This window comes from Pinus tabuliformis, chromosome 8 (assembly GCF_031772625.1).
Source record: "Pinus tabuliformis cultivar Carrire ecotype Pingquan chromosome 8, CPIR1, whole genome shotgun sequence".
NCBI classification, from domain to species: domain Eukaryota; kingdom Viridiplantae; phylum Streptophyta; class Pinopsida; order Pinales; family Pinaceae; genus Pinus; species Pinus tabuliformis.
The window spans coordinates 626,378,089-626,402,069 of record NC_142294.1 but is presented as its reverse complement, the minus strand read 5'-3'; positions in this window follow the sequence as shown (position 1 = coordinate 626,402,069).

The following is a 23,981-nucleotide window of genomic DNA, read 5'->3' as shown; positions in this document are numbered from 1 at the left end:
CTAATTGGACAAAACTTTTGGGGGTCATAACTTTCGCTAGGGAGAACCTTTTGGAGTGAATTTTTTTTTTGATTTTGAGTATTATGGGTATTCCAGAGCCAATGGTACAGGCTATAGAGTCAACAAAGCTGATATTCAAGTACTTTTTCAGCAGATAAGCTTGGAGAGCCATCAGGGCGTAGGGAGTGTTGGAGCTGTATTGGGCTATGGTTAACCATTGGAGGTGAAACAAAAGCCAATATTTACTATTTTCTATGTTCTAAACTCATTTCCACGGCTTATTTTTCTTGTTTAGGCTTTCTTATCACTGTATAACCAATTTGAGCATCTAATAAGAGTAAGGACATGCCCATTTGGGGGCCTTGGACCCGGCAGATGTAGCCCAGGAGGGGTGAATTGCCTCATCAGCTGTTGTGTTATATTAAGTTATTTTATCTTGCTGTGTTTTTTAGATTTAATATACTAAAAAGTAAAATGAAATAATACTCCTTCACACATAAGACTCAGAAATTTGCCAAAAACACTTTGTTTCAATTGCAAGACATGAGTGACATTTTGCACATATAAGTTAATGGAAATGAATACCTTGAACAACAAATACAAGTAGTTTCATTTTCAGATCAAATGGTATCAGAGCTCAAGCTTTGAGTATTAGTTTTGTGCAAAGATATATTTTACTGTTTTACAAGTTTTAATGCTTACTAAGCTTAAAATTGAAAGAGGGAAAGGACAATTGGTTAGAGCACAAGATAATCCTCAACCAAGAAGGGCCAGGGTGCCATTATCTCCACCTTCTAATTCACCCTTGTTATAGACATATTTGGGCACATCAACCCCAGACTTATATGTCAATGTATTAGGGCTCATCAACCCCTAAAAGAGTTGTTTCATACCCTAAAGGAACATAGTCATCTAAATACATCTTTCCCCAAAAGTTCCATCTGAGAAACCATCCAGAAACTGCCTAAATTAAACCATACTAACTGCTCAATTGGCAAAGTGCGATGCATACTGAGTGGTACACTGCCAGGGTACGATGCATACTATTTAGGCCTTCTATAGGGTGCGATGGGCGAGGATGGACAAATGTCTGGGACATTTGTCAGTTGATTGTTCATGAAATCTTCCAGAACTTTCTCCTATGCCACTTACCTCTCTGAATTTGCCCAAGGATGAATAAGGGATCTAAGAAATCTCCAATCCCTTCTCTTATGGAACCCATTGTAACAAGTGGAATGACACTAATCAAACCCCATGGATGACTCACACCATTGCAAATATCTATAAATGGATCCCTCATCCAAGAGATCTAGAGGGTGGAATATTGTGAATTGCAAGGAAGTGCTAATAGTTTGTAATTGAGGAAAGAGCATTGTATTGGTGTGATCTTGCTATTTCATGAGGTGAAGAGGGATTGAAGCTGGGAGGATGATGCTGGATCAGACAACTGGGTTGTAATTCTCCCTTCTATTAATAAAGTTCTTCAAGTTTTCTTCCATATGATTGTGCAATTGTGAATGTTATCATTTGTGAATGCTATCATTTGTTCATTATATATCTGATTATGTAATGTTTATGTTGTAATAGATCATGATGCTTTGATGGTTCTTTGTTGCTATACTTGTGCAGGTACTCTCCAAGTGTGTTAAGTACGGGGAGGAGTTGCAAGATCTGTAAAAGGGGAGAGAGAGCAAGCCAGGGATTAAACAGAAGTTCCAGGTTGGTTCCATTATCTTTCTCTTATCTGTTACACATAGAATAAATCTTTGAATTGCTTTAAACTGTTGTTTCTAGGGTAGCTGCCAAACCTAGAGGGCTAGCATTCTTTAGGAATACTAATTTTCCAAAAAACAAAATGGTGACTCCGCTGTGGAATGAACAGATGTTTTTTTGTTGTTATTGTTTGTTTTATAAACTATAGATAGAGTCTGAACTAAGCCAAGTAGCCTTCGAACTGCTCTTTCTTTGCAATTGCATAGTAGATGAATGTTGATTCAGTCAATCTCTGGTTTAGTTTATGAATTAAACATTTGACTTACAAGCACATCTAGATGCCCTTTTGGTATCTAAGTAACCTCTCAAGACATTCCTACATACTTTGCTCTTTATTTTTCATCAAAACACAGCTTAACTCATTGAAAACAACTGCACATCTGAGCCAAAACCCATTTCAGTTGCGCTCCCTGGACCATTGCACTATCTTCCACTGTAACTCAGTATGCATCGCACCTCCCGAGTGTAGTAAGTGCAATGCATCTCTGTATTTGTGAAGCCTAGGTGCAATGACTAATTGAACTCTTTTTCCATTCTAGAAATTGAGGGTTTTTCACCTTGTTTTCAGTTTTGTTTGGTTGTTTTGCTGCTAATGAACAGTACCTCTTTACTGAAACTTACTTGTATCACTTAGATCAGCCTCAATCACATTAGGATTAATGAATGTTTTTTTGTGTATTTTTTCATCATTTACAATCCTTTGTCGAAAAGTTGTTTAAATCGATTTGTCGCTTTGGTACAAAAAGTGTTGTAATTGTTGTTTTGTGTCGAAAAGAGAAGTGTCGTGAATTCTTCCTTCCCTTGATAATCGATTGAACTTCTCTTCTTGTATTTGATTTGATTTTTTTATATTCGAAGTGTTGAAAGCATTTTTATATTGAAAAGTGTCGTTTTGAGTCTTCCTTCCTCTTTTGAAGAAGAAATTGTCGAAAATGTCATTTTGAATAAAATATTTCAAATCTTTGCTGCATTTAGTTTTCATTTTTGGCATTCTTTTACATTAAGGAGAATGAAAACAAATACATGCATTTGCATTTAGAATTTTTAGACTTGTGTGTGAAACGATGATTTAGGGAAATGCACTAGTGTGTGCTCTTTGCTCTTTGTGTAAAAGCACTATAATTTTCTTTCCCTAGTAGCTAGGATTTTCATTGCTCAAAATAAACAAAGATTGTTTATGATTGTAGATTGCATCTTAGGAATTTCAGATCATCATCACACGGTGAACCATTACAAGGCAAACTCTAATCAAGATCAACTTTAAAATAAATTTCAATGAACCTAACAATTATTTGGAACTTAACGCAACATATCTAGAGGTCTAGGCTAGAGACGTGTTCTAGCATCGTTAAAACTAGTGGCTATCGTTTTCATTAAAGGTTGGGTGATTCCTCCTCCTTGATACAACAAGTGCTAGCATGGATTTGTGCTCCCCATATCATCGCGTATATATTGGGAGACCACAATAGGCTTATATCCTTTATCCATAGGAAGTTGAGTCTGTTGCCTTATTGATCGCAAAGCACTGAGCACATCATTCAAGAAGATTGACTGTCGTACATAAGTCCTTGGTAATTTCTCTTTAATTTATCACCAAGGTGTATATTGCAGTTTTGCGATTGGTTTGGTAATCCCTCTATCTAGATATTCCAGAGTAGTCACTTTCATTCCTTTTTGACTCTTTAAAAGAAAAGGTCCATCTGAGCACTTTTCCTTTCAGGCTCATTAAAAATCGAAGGAGCCTAGAGTCATCTTTAGCTTTTTCTCGACTCTTAAAAATTGAAAAAGAAAAGTTGTGTCAAAGCGTCTTTAAAATTAATTGAATTCAGAATAACATCCCTGGTCCCTTAGTTGATCTTAGTTTGAGATATATGGAGACAAATCTGGAGTCCACCAATCAAGGAATTCCTTTTGAAGGGAATCCTAGTCCTTTTCCTTATTTCGGAAATATTGGTGCTCCTTATATGGCTACATTATCCCTTCCAAGACTTACCATTGGCCTACCAGTATGGTTGTTTTCAACCTCTTTGGTTCAAAATGGGGGTACACCTTCAACTGAACAAAATCAACCTCCAGTTGATCCTGAAGTTGACCCTTCACCTTCTTCCTCGTTTGTTTCTCCCTCCCCTTCTTCCTCTTCGCTTGGTGAAAGTAGTGATACTAGTAACCAGGTGGCTGAGAAGAAGAAGAAAGGGAAGGAGAAGAAGAAGAAGCTAATTCAGCAAGGGGGCAACCAAGCAACCATTGCTTTGAATGCATCATCTGATAAAAATTCATCCATTAAACTTCCCAAAGCCAAATATACATGCATAATTTGTGTGGGATACCATTTTCACTGAGATTGTCCTTGCTTTCCTTGGATCTTGAAAGAATGGTCTTCCCGTCCCATGTCATCAACCTCTGGAGATTATGTTGGTAACACACCATCAACTAGTGATAGTAAAGTTCATGGACGAAAGGGAAAGGTTAGGATTCCATGTAGGTTATGTGAAGGTAATAATTCCCTTCACCTTTGTCCTTTCTTGGATGAAGCCAAAAGAGTGTTGGATAACCATCCTGCTTCACCGCAGCGACTTCCATATGGTTACAAGAAACTCTCCCTAAGTCCTTCACTAGTTGAAAAACCGACTGACTTAAATCAATCGTCGGTCGAAACCACTCTCTCTGAAAGTGAATCTTATGAGTCTATACCCGACCAAAGTCAACAAGTCGAGGTAACACTCGACCCAATTTCACCTTCAACAAATTGTACCTTTCCCGAAGAGAGTGAAAATGATACCGTTCAAGTTCTTTTCGTTACTTCGGATTCTAATGAACTTGGGGGCAATCCGCCTATTCCATCAAGACAGGAGGAAAACCCTCTAGTTCTTGTAACTCAAGGGGTTAACTCTCTCGTTTCTTCGGTACCCCATCCAAGTAGTCTAGTCACTTCCTTTGATTGGAGTTGACTGGCAAGATCTCACCTTCCTTCTTATGTGCCTTTCTAGATCATGGTACAAGTTTGTAAAATGATTGTGTCTAGCACTATTATGGATGAAGGCGCATTAGTGAGTATCCTTTCCTCAACTGCTTGGAAAGCGCTTGGTTCACCACCGCTTGCACCTGTTACACAGAATCTGTTAGGCTTTAACAAAGGAACCAATCGACCATTAGGGATCCTTCCTAAGTTACCTATTAATTTGGGATGGAAAACCATTCATCTGAACATGATGGTAGTCCTAGGACCGTTAGATTACAATTTACTTCTTGGGCGTGACTATGTTTATGATATGGGAGCTATTGTTTCAACACTCTTTCAAGTGATTTGTTTCCCGCATGAAGGCAAAATTGTCACTGTTCACCAACTTTCATTTCCCAGTCCAAATATAGATCCAAGTCAATCATCATCCCTAAATGGTCCAATTACATCACCGGTATCATCCCCGCTGCCAAGTTCCAAGTCGAGTCTTTCACTTGAACCTTCATTCCATCCACCTGACAGCCATGAGTAGTCTGGTGAATGTAATGAAGCTTAGGGGGCATGCACCTAATGGTAAAGATAAGTTTCCTTGTAGGTTATGTGTTTGGTCTATCACACCATTCACCTTTGTCTATTCTGGACGAAACCAAGAGGTGATGGATAACCGTCCTACCTCACCACAGTGACTTCCATCTGGTTACGAGAGACTCTCCCTTTCATCATGCTGGGGGCATGCAAACTGAATCCAAGCATAGTTTTTTCGTTTCAAGCTTGTGTAAAAATGAAACTAAATCCAAGCGTAGTTTTTTCATTTCAAGCTTGTGTAAAAATGAAACTGAATCCAAGCATAGTTTGTTCGTTTCAAGCTTGAGTAAACATGAAACCAAATCCAAGCATAGTTTCCCGTGGTTCAAGCTTGTCTAAAAATGAACCCATTTTCAATTTTTAACCCTTTTGATTGCCATTCTATCAGCCTTTTGAGCCTTGGTCATGTACATCCCATCGCCACCATCCCTTTGGTCGATCATACGTTTTCACTTGATGGTTTTACCCTTTTTGAGGAACAGTTGCAATGAGTGGTCTTATTAGCCAGCCTCTTCACATAAATCAACATGTTTTGAGAAGTTCCAACATCACCAGAACCAGTTGCTACCCTAGACACCACTCGTTCCTCAAAATAGAGTCCTCTTTAAACCCTTTTCAAACTCGTTAAATATGAAAATATTATCGAGCGCTTGTCTTTTCCAGCTCGTTAAAGTATTGGAAATGTCATCCCTCATGTATTATTTTATCCTTTTTCGGACCTAAGGGATTACTTTACAAAAAATAACTTATGGAATTTTCTTTTCGTCCCTTTTCAAACTCTCTAAACATGAAAAGGACCGAGTTATCCTTGTCATTAAACTCGTTAAAAAAATAGTGACAAACTTGTCCATCTAGACGAGACCGAGTTTCATTGTCGCTAGACTCATTAAAACATTAAATAGCGATAGGTTTGCCTGAAGGGAAAATTATAGAACAAGCATATGTTATCCTCCTCAAGCTTGACAAAAATAAAGAGGTACTGGTCAGCAATGACTGGGGAAAAAGGGGAAGAAACTTGAAGAATTGATGGCAGCAGGTCACTCTTGAACATGACACTTTCACTTCATCTCCATTATTGAGTTTGGTTGGGTTATTCTGTTCATCGGTCATCTCACCATTGGTCTTTCATACCATCCATCTTTTGGGGTTAACGCTACCAATTCATCTCAGTGTCACCAACATATTCAAGAGAAGTCATTCAGTTGAGAAACCACCATCCAGTTAATGTCTCATCCACTGCAATACCTCCAAGCTTTCATTTTTTTCATGACCGCCATTCCTGAACCTTGTGTCGCCAGTTCATTTTTCACTTCTAGAAAATAATTTGCTTCGTTTCTTGTCATAGATGTGGGATACATCAAGGCCCTCCTACGATGAGTCGCTTCTTGTCGACATCAGTTCATTATCCAAGAAGTTGACTTAGAAACAACCCTTTCAATGGTTTGGAGCTTGCATACATCAATGGCAAGCTTCTCACTTCCGGCGACAAGTTGACATCAATGGCCTTCGACTAAAAGATTTTGCGTGGTATTCGACATCGGATCATGTATTCACACCACATGAATTGTACTGTAGTACCTTGAGGGTCATTATCATTATTGGTGATTCCTCTCATGTCTGTTAACAGCTCACATCATTGGCGGATAATCAGGTGATGTCTTTCCATGTTCGACTTCAGAACATATCTTCACATGGATTGACTTGTACATCGAGCAAAGATTGGGTGAGTTTGAAGACCTCGGATCTAGTTTCATCCATCCAGGATGCGATATATTCAGGAATATAAAAACATCAAATGTACAAAGGCTCTACACAGATGGTCATCCTAACCATGGATGATGACTCTATATCTGAAGAATCACCATACTGTATCTGTAGACGACTATCTGATCTATGTACAAGAAATTAAATTTATAAAGCTAAGCATGGGAATGCCTCCCTCAGCTAGTTCATGAAAATCATATTATGATAATGTATTGTATTGTAACTTATGCAGGTCACCTTCCAGTTCGAAACTTTGGATCCTCATGATAAAGCATTTCACCCGACATGAATATTTACGACCTCATGCTTTAGGGGGCAACCATTATAGACATATTTGGGAACATCAACCCCAAACTTATATGTCGATGTATTAGGGATCATCAACCCCTAAAAGAGTTGTTTCATACCCTAAAGGAACATAGTCATATAAATACATCATTCCCCAAAAGTTCCATCTGAGAAACCATCCAGAAACTGCCTAAATTGAACCATACTGACTGCTCCACTGGCAAAGTGTGATGCATATTGAGTGGTACACTACCAGGGTGTGATGCATACTGTTTAGGCCTTCTATAGGGTGTGATGGGCGAGGATGGACAAATGTCCGGGACATTTGTCAGTTGATTGTTCATGAAATCTTCCAGAACTTTCTCCTATGCCACTTGCCTCTCTGAATTCACCCAAGGATGAATAAGGGATCTAAGAAATCTCCAATCCCTTCTCTTGTGGAACCCATTGTAACAAGTGGAATGACACTAATCAAACCCCATGGATGACTCACACCCTTTCAAATATCTATAAATGGATCCCTCATCCAAGAGGTCTAGAGGGTGGAATATTGTGAATTGCAAGGAAGTGCTGATAGTTTGTAATTGAGGAAAGAGCATTGTATTGTTGGTGTGATCTTGCTATTTCATGAGGTGAAGAGGGATTGAAGCTGGGAGGATGATGCTGGATCAGACAACTGGGTTGTAATTCTCCCTTTTATTAATAAAGTTCTTCAAGTTTTCTTCCATATGATTGTGCAATTGTGAATGTTATCATTTGTGAATGCTATCATTTGTTCATTATATATCTGATTCTGTAATGTTTATGTTGTAATAGATCATGATGCTTTGATGGTTCTTTGTTGCTGTACTTGTGCAGGTACTCTCCAAGTGTGTTAAGTACGGGGAGGAGTTGCAGGATCTGTCAAAGGGGAGAGAGAGCAAGCAAGGGATTAAGCGGAAGTTCTAAGTTGGTTCCATTATCTTTCTCTTATCTGTTACACATAGAAGAAATCGTTGAATTGCTTTAAACTATTGTTTCTAGGGTAGCTGCCAAACCTAGAGGGCTAGCATTCTTTAGGAATACTAGTTTTCCCAGAAACAACCCTCAATCGCCTTAGAAGAAGCTTCAAGTATGTCTGAAAGGGAAGGAGAAGTTCTTAAAGACATGGATCCAAAAGAAGAAGAACGATAATTCAGAAAAGCTTTTTTGGACATGACTAAGATGGTAAGAATATTATACCAGGAAAGGAATTATAGGTTGGTTGGAGAAGGGTCTAAACATCAGAAAGAAGGAGAGGGCTCTTCAAGAGGAAAGAAAGGTGATGATAATTCAAAGAAAGGACATGGAGGAAATGGTGATCCACCATCCCCATCGTCATCCTCTTCCTCTACATCGTCATCCTCTACCTTGGTAAATCAATCTCATAAGCTTAAATCTTCTGGAAAAAGTCCATTTTTAAAGCTAGATGTTAAATTTGAATTACCCATGTTTAACAGTGAAGTTAATGCAAAGAAACTTGACAACTGGATAAGAAAATTGGAAGTTTATTTAAGGATACAGAACTTACAGGATGACGACACCAAGATTCAGTTAGCCTCTTTAAGAATGGATGGAGCAGCATTGGTATGGTGGGAAGCCAAGACCAAGGATGAAATTAAGAAACATGGTAAGATTACTTTAACATGGGCTGAATTTATTTCCGCAATTAAGAAGCAATTTTATCCTCTTGCACATTTACAAAAGGCTATAATGAACTGGCAAAACTTTAGACAACTAAAGGGACAAAATGTTCAAGACTACACCCAAGAGTTTAGGAGAAGAGCACTCTTATTAGGGGTAGACTTACAAAGTCAAGACACTTTGCTGAAATATATAGGTGGTTTTCACAGCTACCTTAAACATATTATCCTTATGTTCAATCCTACTATTCTAGACGAAGTTTGTGTACAAGCTACACATTTAGAGACTAGAGGGAAAAACACTTTTTATGAGGGTAGAAACAAGCCTTTTAAGGGGAAAAACAAAGAGAAGACCTTTGAGGGAAAAGGAAAAAAGAATGAATCTGTCAAAAAGGAGGGGAAGAAAGTGATATGTAAACACTGTTCAAGAGAAGGCCATGAAGAGAAAAATTGTTGGAAACTTTATCCTAAAAAAAGAAATCAGTTTAACAAAAACAAAGGAAAGAAGAAAACTACAGCTACTACAACTACACCTCAAGATTTAGGTGATGATTCAGGGGATGAAACAAAAATTGCAGCCATGGGTTTGAAAAGTATGAAGTGAAAGGAAATTGAAACTAAAAGCAAGAAATAGTACTTCAAACTGTCATGTACAAGCTCCTAATGAGGAAGAAAGAGTTGAATTGTTCCATGTGAGGGTAGTCTCAAAACATACAAAAATTGACACACTATTTGATAGTGGGTCACAAGCAAATCTCATATCAGAAGACTTGGTCAAACAGCTTAAACTTGAGACTATTCCACATCCAAAGCCTTATCCACTTGGGTGGATATGCAAGGATGCAAACTTACAAGTCTCAAAGAAAGTGCATATTGCGCTTTGCAATTACTGCACACTTTATTAACATAGTTGAACTTGATGTAGTACCGCTTGATATATCAAGAATTGTTTTGGGAAGCCCGTACTTATTTGATAGGAAAGCGATCTTCCATCGCCATGAAAATAAATATCATCTTTTCAAAGATGGCAAGGAGTACATTGTCAGGGCACATCGCAATAAGGCAAATATAGCGATGGTAAAAGTGGGACAAGAACCAACAGGTTTGCCTCCTAAAAGGGAGATTCAACATGAAATCCATCTACATCCAGATTTTCCTCTTCCTAACATAGGCATGTACCACATGTCTATCATGGAGAATGCTAAAATAAAGAAGCAAATAAAAGACTTGTTGGACAAAGGTTTCATAAGACCAAGAACTTCACCATGTGGGTCACCGATAGTGTTGATTCCAAAGAAAGATGGAACTTGGCGCATGTGTGTGGACTTCAGGGCATTGAACAAATTAATGGTAAAGAATTGTTACCCACTCCCAAAGATAGACGATTTGTTAGATCAGCTGAAAGATGCTACATATTTCACTAAGTTAGACATACGTAGTGGTTATCATCAAGTTAGAATTGAAGAAAGTGACATTTGGAAGACAGCTTTTAAAACCAAACAAGGACTCTTTGAGTGGCTTGTTATGCCGTTTGGTTTATGCAATGCACCTGCAACTTTCATGCGGGTAATGGATGATGTCTTACGTCCTTTTCTTGATGATTTTGTTATTTTCTACTTAGATGACATCTTAATTTTCAGCAAGACTAGAGAAGAGCATGTCATGCATGTTAAGAAAGTACTTGATATTTTGAAGAAAAATCAGTTATTTCTTAAAATGTCAAAGTGTGAATTTGGAAAGAATTCTTTGGTTTATTTGGGACACATAGTAGGAGGAGGTGCTTTGAGAATTGATCCTTCTAAGGTAGAAGCTATTGTGAATTGGCCTACTCCCAAATCCATTACAGAGGTAAGAAGTTTTTTGGGTGCAGCTCAGTATTGGAGGAAGTTATTTCTAACTTCTCTTCCATAGCAGCTCCTATGCATGCAGTGACAAGTGTGAAGCATGCTTAAGCAACAGAAAGCTTTCGAGTCTTTGAAATAAAAGATAAGTTCAGCTCTGGTTCTTGCATTACTGGACTTGAGACAGCCATTCGAGATTCAAACCGATGCTAGTGATTACGCCATGGGTGCAATTCTCTTACATCATGGTAAGCCTATCACATTTCATTCTAAGACATTTAATGGTGTTGTTGTGAATTATCTTGAATATGATAAGGAGTTGTATGCATTGGTACAGAGTGTCAAAAAGTGGAAACACTATTTGATGGGAAGAGAAATAGTTGTTCATACCGACCATCAACCTTTACAGTACTTGCAGTTGCAAAGTAAATTGCAGCAGTCGTGACATTTCAGATGGATGGGCTTCCTACAACAATTTCACTTGGTAATAAGGTACAAGAAAGGTATTTTCAATAAAGTTGTTGATATGCTTTCAAGGCCTATTATTAGTGCTACTACTTTACTTAAGAATGATTCTATTGTCCATGAGAGCTACATAGAACAGTATGCATCAAATGTTGATTTTAAGGATGTGTATGCTAACTTTAGTGAAGGGAATCATGTTGAGGAGAATGATTATCATTTGCATAATAATTTTTTGTTTCATATGGGAAATTTATGTATACAATAAGGAGAGAGACTAAGTATCATGAGAGAAGCTCATTCTTCTCTTATTGCTAGACATTTCGAGGTAAGAAAAACGGTGGCACATTTACGGAGGTATTGTTATTGGCCTCGCATGGTAGATAGCGTTTCACGTTTCATTAGAGGCTGTTCATTATGTGCTACAAGAAAGCCCAGCAATAGGAAGCTTGGATTATATACGCCATTGTCGGTACCTTCCAGACCACGAGAAAGTGTTTCTATGGATTTTGTAGGAGGTCTACCATTATCTAGAAAGCAGCATGATTATCTTTATGTAGAAGTTGATAGATTCAGCAAGATGTGTATTCTTATGCCCTGTAAGAAACTATAATTGTTGAACAAACTGTTGATTTATATTTTCAACATGTATGGGTTCATTATGGCATGCCTACTTCTATTGTTAGTGACAAGGATTCCAGGGTTGTTGGGAATTTTTGGTCCAATCTATGGAAGATGATGGACACCAAGTTGAAGAAGAGTATTGCTTTCCATCCGCAAACATATGGCCAAATAGAGGTAGTGAACAGAACCATTGTACATCTTTTGAGAGGTTACTGCAATAAGCATCCCAAGCTTTGGGATGAGCACTTGCATTACATTCAGCATGCTTACAACCGGGCCAAGCACTCTTCTACAAATACTTCACCTTTTGAAGCTTGTTTTGGGTATTTGCCTAAGTCACCTTTAGATTTCATTCTTGAGAAGGATGTTGCTATTGAGGGCATAGTGACATTGACAAAGCTCGCATGTTCATTGAAAGAATTCAGCTCATACATCAGCAAGTTCAAGAATAGCTTGAAAAAAGTCAAGGCAAGTATAAGGAGAGACATGATAACCAGAGTTGATCATAAGTTTCAAGAAGGAGATGAGGTATGGTTGCATATTAGTAAGGAAAGAATGCAAGGAGAAGGTAAAAAGTTGAAGCCTATTCATTATGGTCCATTCAAGATCCTTAAACAAGTTGGAAATAATGCTTTTCAATGAGATTTGACTTCATATATGCAAATGTATTCCGTTGTGAATGTGGAAAACTTACGTTTGTATGAACCTCTTTTAATAGTTGATCATGAAAGTGACATTCAGCTGCCATCCATAGATGATTTCTCGCCAGAACTTTTGGATGAGATGAAAGAGGATGTTATCCTTGACAGAAGCACATGCACTTCGACGAGGGGAAATGTTGATTATGTTCGGGTTGGTCTTAAAGGCAGCAAACCGAGTAAGGCAAAGTGGATGGAGGTGGAAAAGGTGAGGGAGTTGTACCCTCACCTTCTTAACAGGTAATTGAAGGCTTTTGGGGTCCAAAAGCTTCCCATTTGGGAGGTGTGATCAGGTGATCATGTTCTAAGTGAAGAAAATGCTCAAAATTGGAACTGCTTAGAATTGGTTGAAACCAGAACAACCAGATAGATCTCATCGTCCTGATTCTGGCACAGTGAACAGTTTGAAAAACTGACACCGTATGGGGGAGTTATCGCATTTTAAAAATGCCAAGTAAACTGCAAATTTTTGAATTTTGGAAAAATTAAAAAATAATATTCCTTGGAATATTCCCTAGAATATTCGCTAGAATATTTTGTTTGATTGGACCAATTGGAGGCCACCACATGGCCCTGAATTGGCATGTTAAAATTTTTATGGGTCGAGCGAGATCGAACCCGTGACCTCCCGCGTACAAATCTACAGGCCTGACCGTCCACACTACACGTTGTTTCTTAACCAATATGGAACACGGGTTGTATCTATTAAGTTAACGTTTACGGTTTGAGGGATAAACTGCCAGCGGCTACCCACCAGCGGTTCCGACCTGGTCACACGCCGACGGCTATGCCAACGATCAACAAACTCGCCAGCGCAAACCATAACCACCGCCCCGAATCGCTGTCACATGCACAGCGGTTACGCCAACGGTTAGTTAGCTCGACGGTTAAGTTTGGCAAAGCAAACACAAAAGGCGAAATTTTTTGAATTTAGTCACAGTTAACTCTAGTTAATCCACTTTTGGTGGAGTTTCTTTAGGCCAGATTGGACAAAACTTCTGGGGGTCATAACTTTCGCTAGGGAGAACCTTTGGAGTGAATTTTTTTTTAGATTTCGAGTATTTTGAGCATTCCAGAGCCAATCATGTAGGTTGGAGAGTCAACAGAGTTGATCTTCAGGTACTTTTTCAGCAGAGAAGCTTGGAGATCCATCAGGGCTTAGGGAGTGTTGGAGCTGTATTGGGCTATGGTTAACCATCGAAGGTTAAACAAAAGCCAATATTTACTATTTTCTATGTTTTGAACTCATTTCCACAGCTTATTTTTCCTGTTTAGGCTTTCTTATCATTGGATAACCAATTTGAACATCTAATAAGAGCATGGACATGCCCATTTGGGGCCTTGGACCCGGCAGATGTAGCCCAGGAGGGGTGAACCGCCTCATCATCTGTTGTGTTATATTATGTGATTTTATCTTGCTGTGTTTTTTAGATTTAATATGCTAAACAGAAAAATGAAATAATACTCCTTCACGCATAAGACTCAGAGATTTACCAAAAACACTTTGTTTCAATTGCAAGACATGAGTGACAGTTTGCACATATAAGTTAATGGAAATGAATGCTTTGAATAGCAAATACAAATAGTTTCATTTTCAGATCATACACGCTTCAAAGATTACTCTTAATCCAGTAATTACTCAGATCGGTCTAAGTGTTCGATAACTTTAACATACAACAAGATAATCTTCCTGTAAATAGTTAACATTAATTGTGTTCATATAACAATATAAATCAAGCAAAGTCACGCATCAATACAATATTATTTCATAAACATATCATTCCTCACAGCATAAGCCCATTTATTCATAACAGAAGTAAATAGATGAAACACAAGAATTTTTGCAATAATCTTCTTTATTAATATTCTTTTCAGCTTACAGACTCAAGACTTCCAAGCGCACTCAGCTGCAGGGGTCTGCACACTCAGCTGCAAACTCTACTCTAGGACTCTACGCACACAGCTGCAAAGCCTTTCTTCCTACTCTTTTGCGCTAACTCTCTAGGCTTCTCCCATAAACAAACTTCATTACTTGCCTTAGACATCCTAAGGCACACCTATTTATACAATCCCATGGTCCGCAGACCATGGGTGGATCCTCAAAAAGCCGACTCAACTTACATAAATAAGGGTAAAACCCTTTCTGACTCTTTAACTATCTACGTGCTCCACGACCACAACTTGCGGAGACTTTACATATTTATACAACAAAACTTGGGCTTTTGCCCCAAAATTGACCCTAGGGGACCCCATCCCAACAGTTTCTTGAAGGGTGTCGGATTCAGGATGCCATCACAATAGCACAGGAATACATTCCCTTTGTTAAGTTTCGGAAATTGAAGGCATGTATATTGAAAGGTGATTTAGAAAAAGCATATGATTCATTGGATCAGGAATTTTTAAGAATGATTTTGCATAAGGCTAGGATGGATCCAGAGAACATTAATTGGATTATGTCTTTCTTAATTACCACGAATTTCACTGTTATTATCAACAATATTCCTACTCTATTTTTCATGGCATTTAATGGGCTTTTTCAAGGTTGTGCACTTCCCCCCTTACTCTTTCTATTGGTCATAGACTTCTTGGGTCACAAGATCGTGGATACGAGAGACAAAGGTAAGATACCAAGGATAGGGGTTTCTAGAAATGTTTTTATCTCATCTGATGTCCATTTATGATTTATCATTTGGGGGAGTATCTAACCTGAATTAGTGGCTTCACATTCATAGTATTATTAAGTCCTTTGGTGATGCTTCTAGTTTGTACATGAGCAAATCAAAGTCTATTATGATTTCTGGGGAACCTGAGGATGTGATAATTAATGACATCTCTAAACTTTTTGAGATTACATCTTGTCATCTCGAGGAGGGATTCACATACTTGGGGTTTAGATTAAAACCGAATAGATATGGTATCAAGGACTGGAAGTGGTTGTTAGATAGATTCGATAAGAGGTTGGTTGGATGGACACACAAATGGGGTTCACATGACTCTGATCAAATCAATTTTACTTCACACCTCCGTTTATTGGATGCATTTGTTTTAGATTCCTAAGGAGATTATCCATGAAATCGAGACAATTATGGTTAGGATCATATGGGTTGGTCACCTATGAAAGGGAAAGTTGTGTCCAGTCTCTGAAGGAGGTTGGAGCATTATGGACTTATTTTCTTTTAACATATCCCTTCTTAAAAAAATTCATTAGAGGGCGATGGAGGGTAGCACCATTTGGGATCAGATCATCAGAGAAAAATATATGAAGAGTGGTCATTTTACTAAATGGGTAAGGGGGGGAGCAAGGAATAAAACATGCTCGTCTCACATTTGGTGTAGTATGATGAAAAACATACCATGGTTGCTTGGGTTTCTTAAGTGGGACGTTGGAGATGGTACACAGATTGAGATTGGATTAGACACTCTAAAGGGTTTCTCTGGGAATTATTCCTTATTTGTTCCTCTTCTAAACTTTCTTCATGGTAAAGGGTTTTTCTATCTTAATCAGATTCATCGTGCTCTCAATCAAGAAAATATCTACCAACGATGGTAAAAGGTAGATGATCTCGGCCTAATGGGGGGACTTGTTGTTGAATGGGAAGAATATATGTCTCAATTATATGATGTTAGTATTCATATCAATGCTAATGGGGATAGTATGGTTTGGGATGGGAAACTGAAGAAGGGGCAAGTGATTGCACAAGAAATATATAGTAGGCTTCCCATGGCAGAGGTACCACCAAAAACATTTAAGTGGTTTCAAGGTGCGTGGAAATGGCAGGTTCCAAGAAAACTCTTATGTTTCTGTTGGTTGGCACTACACGATAGAATCCTCACATGGAAAAACCTACTCATAAGGGGCTTCATTGGTCCAAGTATCTATCCTGTGTGCAAACAGGGGTCCGAGGATGTCTGTCATCTTTTAAATGAGATGCTCGTTCATAGTGGTGGTGTGGAAAGGTGTCATGGATGCATTAAACATTGTAGAGGTACGGGAGTTCCAATCTCTGGAGTCTTGTTTATCTTTTTGGTTTCTTTCCCACAAGAAATTCAGATCCCTTCCTTTTTACATCATTTGGACCATTTGGAGAAGCAGGAGCTCTCTATTGTTTGATCAGAAAGATGTTAATGTTAGATTTGTTATCAATAAGGCGACGACATGTTTTTCAGAAATAGGGCCAACTAAGAAGCACAAGAAAAAGAGACAGATCATATATAAGGACATATGGAAAGATTTTCCAGTTAGTTTTTTTACGGTGCTTGTCAACAAAGGAACTGTGCTCTAGATGGTTGGGATTAGAGACACTTCACATCCATGATGATGCAAAAGGCATTATTGATTGGGTAAAGGAGCAATCACAGTTCAATTCTCCCATTCTATCAAACTGGATGCGCCATATTCGAAATCTGGTGAGTTCTTTCCATTCTATATCCTTTGGGCACATATATAAGGAACAAAAACAGGTTGCAAATCTCCTTTCCAAGAGAGGCATTAGCAAGGAGCTTGAGATTTTTTTTTTGCAACATATGTGCAGGATTCCTTGTCGAATGCTGAGAGCATCATCTTATCTTAATATGAAATATAGCTCATTATATGTCAGAAGAGACACACCATGTAATCTTAAGGATAAAACATAAGGGATTTTATATACTCTGTCAGAATCTAAGTATGTCATTTTGAACTATATTTTTTTTGAAGATAGGTGGTACTCTATAATCTTGTGAGGGACTTTAAAGATAAGATAAGAAGGAGAAATATGAGCCAAAATAGAGTAGTTTTGAAACAAACAGGATGTGTTCTATTGGTTATTTAGAGGAAATTATGTATGATGTACAAATTGTCTATGTTTTTTGTACTCTCTTTTGTAATAAAAAGAAAGTGTTTCTTTCTTGCAAAAAAAAGGAGAAAGCATCAGTCTTAGCTTTACAGTATGTTGTCAGTCCTCTTCAAAAATTATTCAAAGCATATATCTTGTAATTAGTGGAGCAACAAATAGAGTATCGCACTCTTGGAGTTTATATATATATATATATATATATATATATATATATATATATGTTGTTCGAGAAACAATATTCTCGCTAGTAGAATGAGTCCAAATTTTAAAAGTGGAATCATTGAATATATATATATATATATATATATATATATATATATATATATATATATATATATATATATATATATATATATATATATATATATTCAATGATTCCACTTTTAAAATTTGGTCTCATTCTACTAGCGAGAATATTGTTTCTCGAACAACCACGCATAAGAAGAGAAATTTAGGGTGGGCGCTGCAAGAAATTGGTATTTGTGTCACTCTCGAACATAGAAGGTATTTGTCATCAGAAGTGTCTACCAGGCGAAGGAATTGCCTGGACGACCAAAAGTCGCTGGAATTTGAGCAAAAAAATTTAAAAAAATATTGCACTAATAGTGTTTGAATCATGTTTTTGATGGTGGAAATGGATTTAGCACCATCAAAAACATCTAAGGCACCAAAAATCTTGAAGTTTGACAACTGTAACTTGGATTTACAAAAATTCCTATCGGATTTTATCAAAATATTAGCAAAATTTCCATGATTTTCAGGGCAAAAAAACAGTCTAGTTAAAGTACGACTTTATCATTGAATTATAATTGATCTTATTATGTATTTTATTGTCTCGTGAATGATCATTGTCGTGAATTGATAACACTATCTTTTATTATATTCATAGGGTTTTTATTTTATTATATTCATAGGGTTTTTTTTTTTTTGCAGCATATGTGCAGGATTCCTTCTCGAATGTTGAGAGCATCATATTATCTTAATATGAAATATAGCTCATTATATGTCAGAAGAGACACACCATGTAATCTTAAGGGTAAAACGTAAGGGATTTTATATACTCTATCAGAATCTAAGTATGTCATTTTGAACTATATTTTTTTTGAAGATAGGTGGTACTCTATAATCTTGTGAGGGACTTTAAAGATTAGATAAGAAGGAGAATTACAAGCCAAAATAGAGTAGTTTTGAAACATACAGGATGTGTTCTATTGGTTATTTAGAGGAAATTATGTATGATGTACAAATTGTAAGAGATTTTGAGGAGAATGATCTATGTTTTTTGTACTCTCTTTTTTAATAAAAAGAAAGTGTTTTTTTCTTACAAAAAAAGGGAGAAAGCATCGGTCTTAGCTTTACAATATGTTGTCATTCCTCTTCAAAAAATATTCAAAACATATATCTTGTGATTAGTGGAGCAACAACTAGAGTATCGCACTCTTGGAGTTTATATATATATATATATATATATTCAATGATTCCACTTTTAAAATTTGCACTCATTCTACTAGCGAGAACATTGTTTCTCGAACAACCACGCATAAGAAGAGAAAGTCAAGGTGGGCGCTGCAAGAAATTGGCATTTGTGTCACTCCCAGACATAGAAGGTATTTGTCATCAGAAGTGTCTACCGAGGCGAAGGAATTGCCGGGACGGCCAAAAGTCATTGGAATCCGAGCAAAAAAAATTCAAAAAATATTGCACTAACAATGTTTGAATCATGCTTTTGATGGTGGAAATGGATTCAACACCATCAAAAACCTCTGGGGCACCCAAAACCTTGAAGTTTGATAGCTGTAACCTGGATTTACAAAAATCCTTGCCGGATTTTATCAAAATATTGCCAAAATTTCCACAATTTCTAGGGCAAAAAAGCAATCTAGTTAAACTACGAATTTATCATCCAATTATAATTGAGCTAATAATGTATTTTATCGTCTCCTGAATGATCATTGTCATGAATTGATAACACTATATTTTATTATTTTCATAGGGTTTTTATTTTATGGTCATGATTATCTGATAAGGATATCTTTTATATTATTTATTTTACTGTAATAAAAGATAAAGTTTTAATATATTATGATTTTTACATGGTTCAATAATTACTCCTACGAAAGCATACATACTCTACTCCCTCAATCTGTAACCTCTTATGAAGAAACACATGTTCTTAACCATTACACCCACTCAAACTGTATTAATAACCCTAATAAATATTTTGATAATAATATTAATATATTTGTAATTTTTCAAAAAATATCTAACTATAATTTATACATTTTTAAAATTTTTAAAAATGATTATCCTCATTTATTAAAAAAATTATAGCCCAACAAAATATAAACTCCTACTTTTTTTTTTTTTTTTTTTTTTTTCAGTACGAAAAAAGCTAGATTACTATTCATTTCAAAAAGAGATAACAGTACATCATCTGGTGGATATGATAACATATAGGTGCAGCCCGAATAGGCAACCAAGCCAATTCAGTGAGATACAAAAACGAAGCCTTTAACTCAAAACCTCAGAATAATATAGAGACATATAAAGCATCAACGAAAGTATAATGATTAGAAAATCAAGAGCAACCACATGAGAAAAAGGGGTACTTGATACATATCAGAATGGAAACTCCTACTTACTCATCTTCCAATATAAACTCCTACTTACTAATTCATTAATTATGATATAACAACACTTACGCAAATAATGTTATGTCCATGACTCTAATATTAATCAATTTTAACCTAATCCTGAAATTTTTTTGTTACCGATTTGTAAAGGACACTTTTTCCCCACACTAACTAGGTAAGTAACAAACTATACCTATACCTTTGTCAATTAACGAGGCCAGCATTGATACGAGGTAAGCAAGCACTAATGGTCCCACCCGAGCAACAAACCATATCTTAGTCAATCAACTTTATCGCCAATCGGCCTACGAACACTACCCAATGAATAAGTTAAACTCAATACTGTGGTGATGAATTAAATTTAATTTTTTTTTTAAATAATTTAAAATTTTTAAAATTAATTTTAATTTTTAAAAAATTTTAATTTAATATTTAAAGTTTTAAAATTTTATTTCAAAGGTGTTTAAAGAATTGAACCTGTAATTTTTTATAAAAATATTCAATCAATTATAATAACTTTCAAAATTGAATTGATATTTTATATTTTATGTATAGATTATATTGACATTAAAATAATTTTTTTCAAAATTAAATTGGCATTGAAATATTTTATATTTTATGTATAGATTATATTGACATTAAAATAATTTTTGTATGGTTAAATTTTTTATTTTATTTTTAATAATAATAAAAAATTTATTCATTTTATTAATTTTTATTAATAAATTTTTGTCATCAATATTATTAATTTTTTTTATATTTTTACTTCTCTTATATTATTATTATTATTTAGTTTATATCTATGTATTTATTAAAATATATTTACATATCTAAAATTGATATTAAAATATATTGGTTAAATGAATATTTAAATTATTATTTAACTTCTAAATTGAAATATTTATAAAAAGATAAGAATAACAAAGAAGTAAAGATTGAAGATGCGTTGCAGAGCCTGGAAATGCGCCTTAATCACTCTCAATAGTGTTGTCGTTCTCCTCGCCTGCCTTTATCACTCTCAATATTCCGCCAATCTATTGAAAAATTCAGCACTGAGATCTGGTTGATTTCTGAACTTCTTATTTTCTTGAAGAAACTGAGTCGTGAGGCCTTTTCTCTTACTATTAATACCCTTTTTTGTTTAATGGAAGGAAGGAAGGAAGTAATAATACATTAGTCTGAACGGGGGCAGCCAGGAGTCCTTGGCAATTTCCTGGCCACTGCTTTTTCGAGTCTGGGATGTGACGCATTGATCAAACGTAAAGCATTTAGCAGAAGTTCCGGGCAATTTCTCATTTATTTTCGAATCTTTACTAATATTGTGATTATGGGCAGTTCTCATTATTCCAAAATAATATAATGAAGATTTTTATATTATTTTAATATAAATCTATGATAAATTTATAAATCTATGATAAATTTATGATAATTTTTTTTGTCTGGAAAAAGTATTTAGCAGAATTTTTTAGACAACTTCTTCCTGAATGGATTTTCAATTCTTCCCACTATCGGATATAACGCATTAATTGAATATAAAACAATATAATGCAGATCTTTATATTATCTTAATATAAATCTATGATGATTTTTTCTATTTGAAAAAAACATTTAACAAAAATTCTTAAACAACTTCTTCCTAAATACATTTTCAATTCTTCCCACTACCAAGTATGACGCATTGATTAAATATAAAGCATTTAGTCCCAGTTATGGGTAATTTTTAAATAATTAAATAGTTTTTTAATAATGCCACCACCCAGATATCTACGAATCTTGCCACCAACCATATACGGATGCATTGTTATTAAACATAAAGCATTTAGCGAATTTCCCGGGCATTTCAGAGTCAATTTCTTGGAATAGATTGTTATTAAACATAAAGAATTTAGCGAATTTCTCGGGCAATTTCAAAGTCAATTTCTTGGAATAGTTTTTTAATAATGCCACCACCCACATGTCTACGAATCTTGCCACCAACCATATACGTATGCATTGTTATTAAACATAAAAATTTAGCGAATTTCTCGGGCAATTTCTCGGGCAATTTCTGAGTCAATTTCTTGGAATATACGTATGCATTGTTATTAAACATAAAGAATTTAGCCAAGAAATCAAGATATATTATATTCAGGAAATATAATGAGCAGGTATATATAGAGCCAAAACACATAAACTTCTTATTAAACATAAAGAATTTAGCGAAGAAATCAAGATATATTATATTCAGGAAATATAATGAGCAAGTATATATAGAGCCAAAACACATAAACCCTTTGATACAAGCCTGTAACATAAACCATAAGAAATTATCCAGAAAAAAACAAAATAACAGAGATAAGCTTCCAAAAAAATGCCACCGCCCACATGTTATACGGATGCATTGTTATTAAACATAAAGCATTTAGCGAATTTCCCGGGCAATTTCAGAGTCAATTTCTTGGAATAGTTTTTTAATAATGTCACCACCCAGGGGTTAAATTTGATGGGTGACTCTACCCGTCAAGGAATTTTTTTATGATGTTTTTATTTTTAAATTGCTCATCATATGACTTTTAAAATGTATTTGTACAAGTACCGCATCAAGGCATCCAATGCAACTAATGATAGCTTTGTTCTTCGAACATCCTTTATTATGTTTTGTCTTGAGAATCCTCTCTCACAAGCAACTGTATTTGCAGGAATAGTAAGTATCGCCTGCCATAATTTTGACATGTGAGGAAAATTTGTATGCAACCCTGTAACATAAAAAATCCTCCATGCATCTTTCATGGATGATCCCTCGCAATTAACACGCCATAGTTTTGACATGTGAGGAAAATTTGTATGCAACCCTGTAACATAAAAAATCCTCCATGCATCTTTCATGGATGATCCCTCGCAATTAACACGAAGAGTGTCAACAAATGGATGCAACTCTTTTAAACAAGCATCAAAATCAAATGTAGTTTTGTTTTCTTCACTTTGATAATAAGGATGTTGCAAGTGTTGAAAAATCTTTTTGAGCCAACGCTTTGAATTTTGTTCTTTGCCATGAACATCCTCTAAATAATGGCAAGGGCTAAACAATTTTGCTGAGTTGAAAAATGCAAGATCAGGGAATCTTGCGTTCAAATTCTCTACGAGAGCTTGAACATAATCTTTTGCAAGTTGTTTGCAACTTTCTATTGAACCTTCAATACACGGTTTCCATGATTTTTTTTGTATATCAACACAATCAACATATGCATGTGGAATTGCTACAAATCGTAATTCATGCTTGTGAACAAGCCCTTCCTTATCACAAATTTCTAGAAAGCCAAATTTAGAAGCATCTATAAATTTAGATAAATAACATGTGCCATCTGCAAATGTGTCGCTTCTTAAAAACCACCTTTTCAAAGTGTTTACTGTGACATCTATGGTTGCCCTTAAAGAGCTGACATCAATGTACTCTTCTTGGAATTGCTTGTTCAACTTGTTTAATTCACACATTATATCTGCAAGCATATGTAAACAAAATTGTACTGAAAAGATTCTTGCCTTATCATACCATGAGTCTTTTCTTTCATTTTTCCACAATGTTAATATGGGAGGCATAAGTGCAACAAGTCTTTCAATGACCTGTCCCCTTGAAAGCCATCTAACTCCATGGATTTGAAGAGCTTGAAGAGTTTCAAGTTGCATAAGTTCCTGTAGAGAAATAAGTTGACTATTCTTTTCGTAGAATTTTGCAGCCAAGAATATACCTTATTTGCTTTCTCAACAAATAATAATTCAGGTATTTTTTTTGAAGCATCTGATGCAGCTAAGGCTTCACGATGAGCAATGCAATGAACACCTACAAGATTAGGTACATCTTTCTTCAAGAAAGTGATAAAA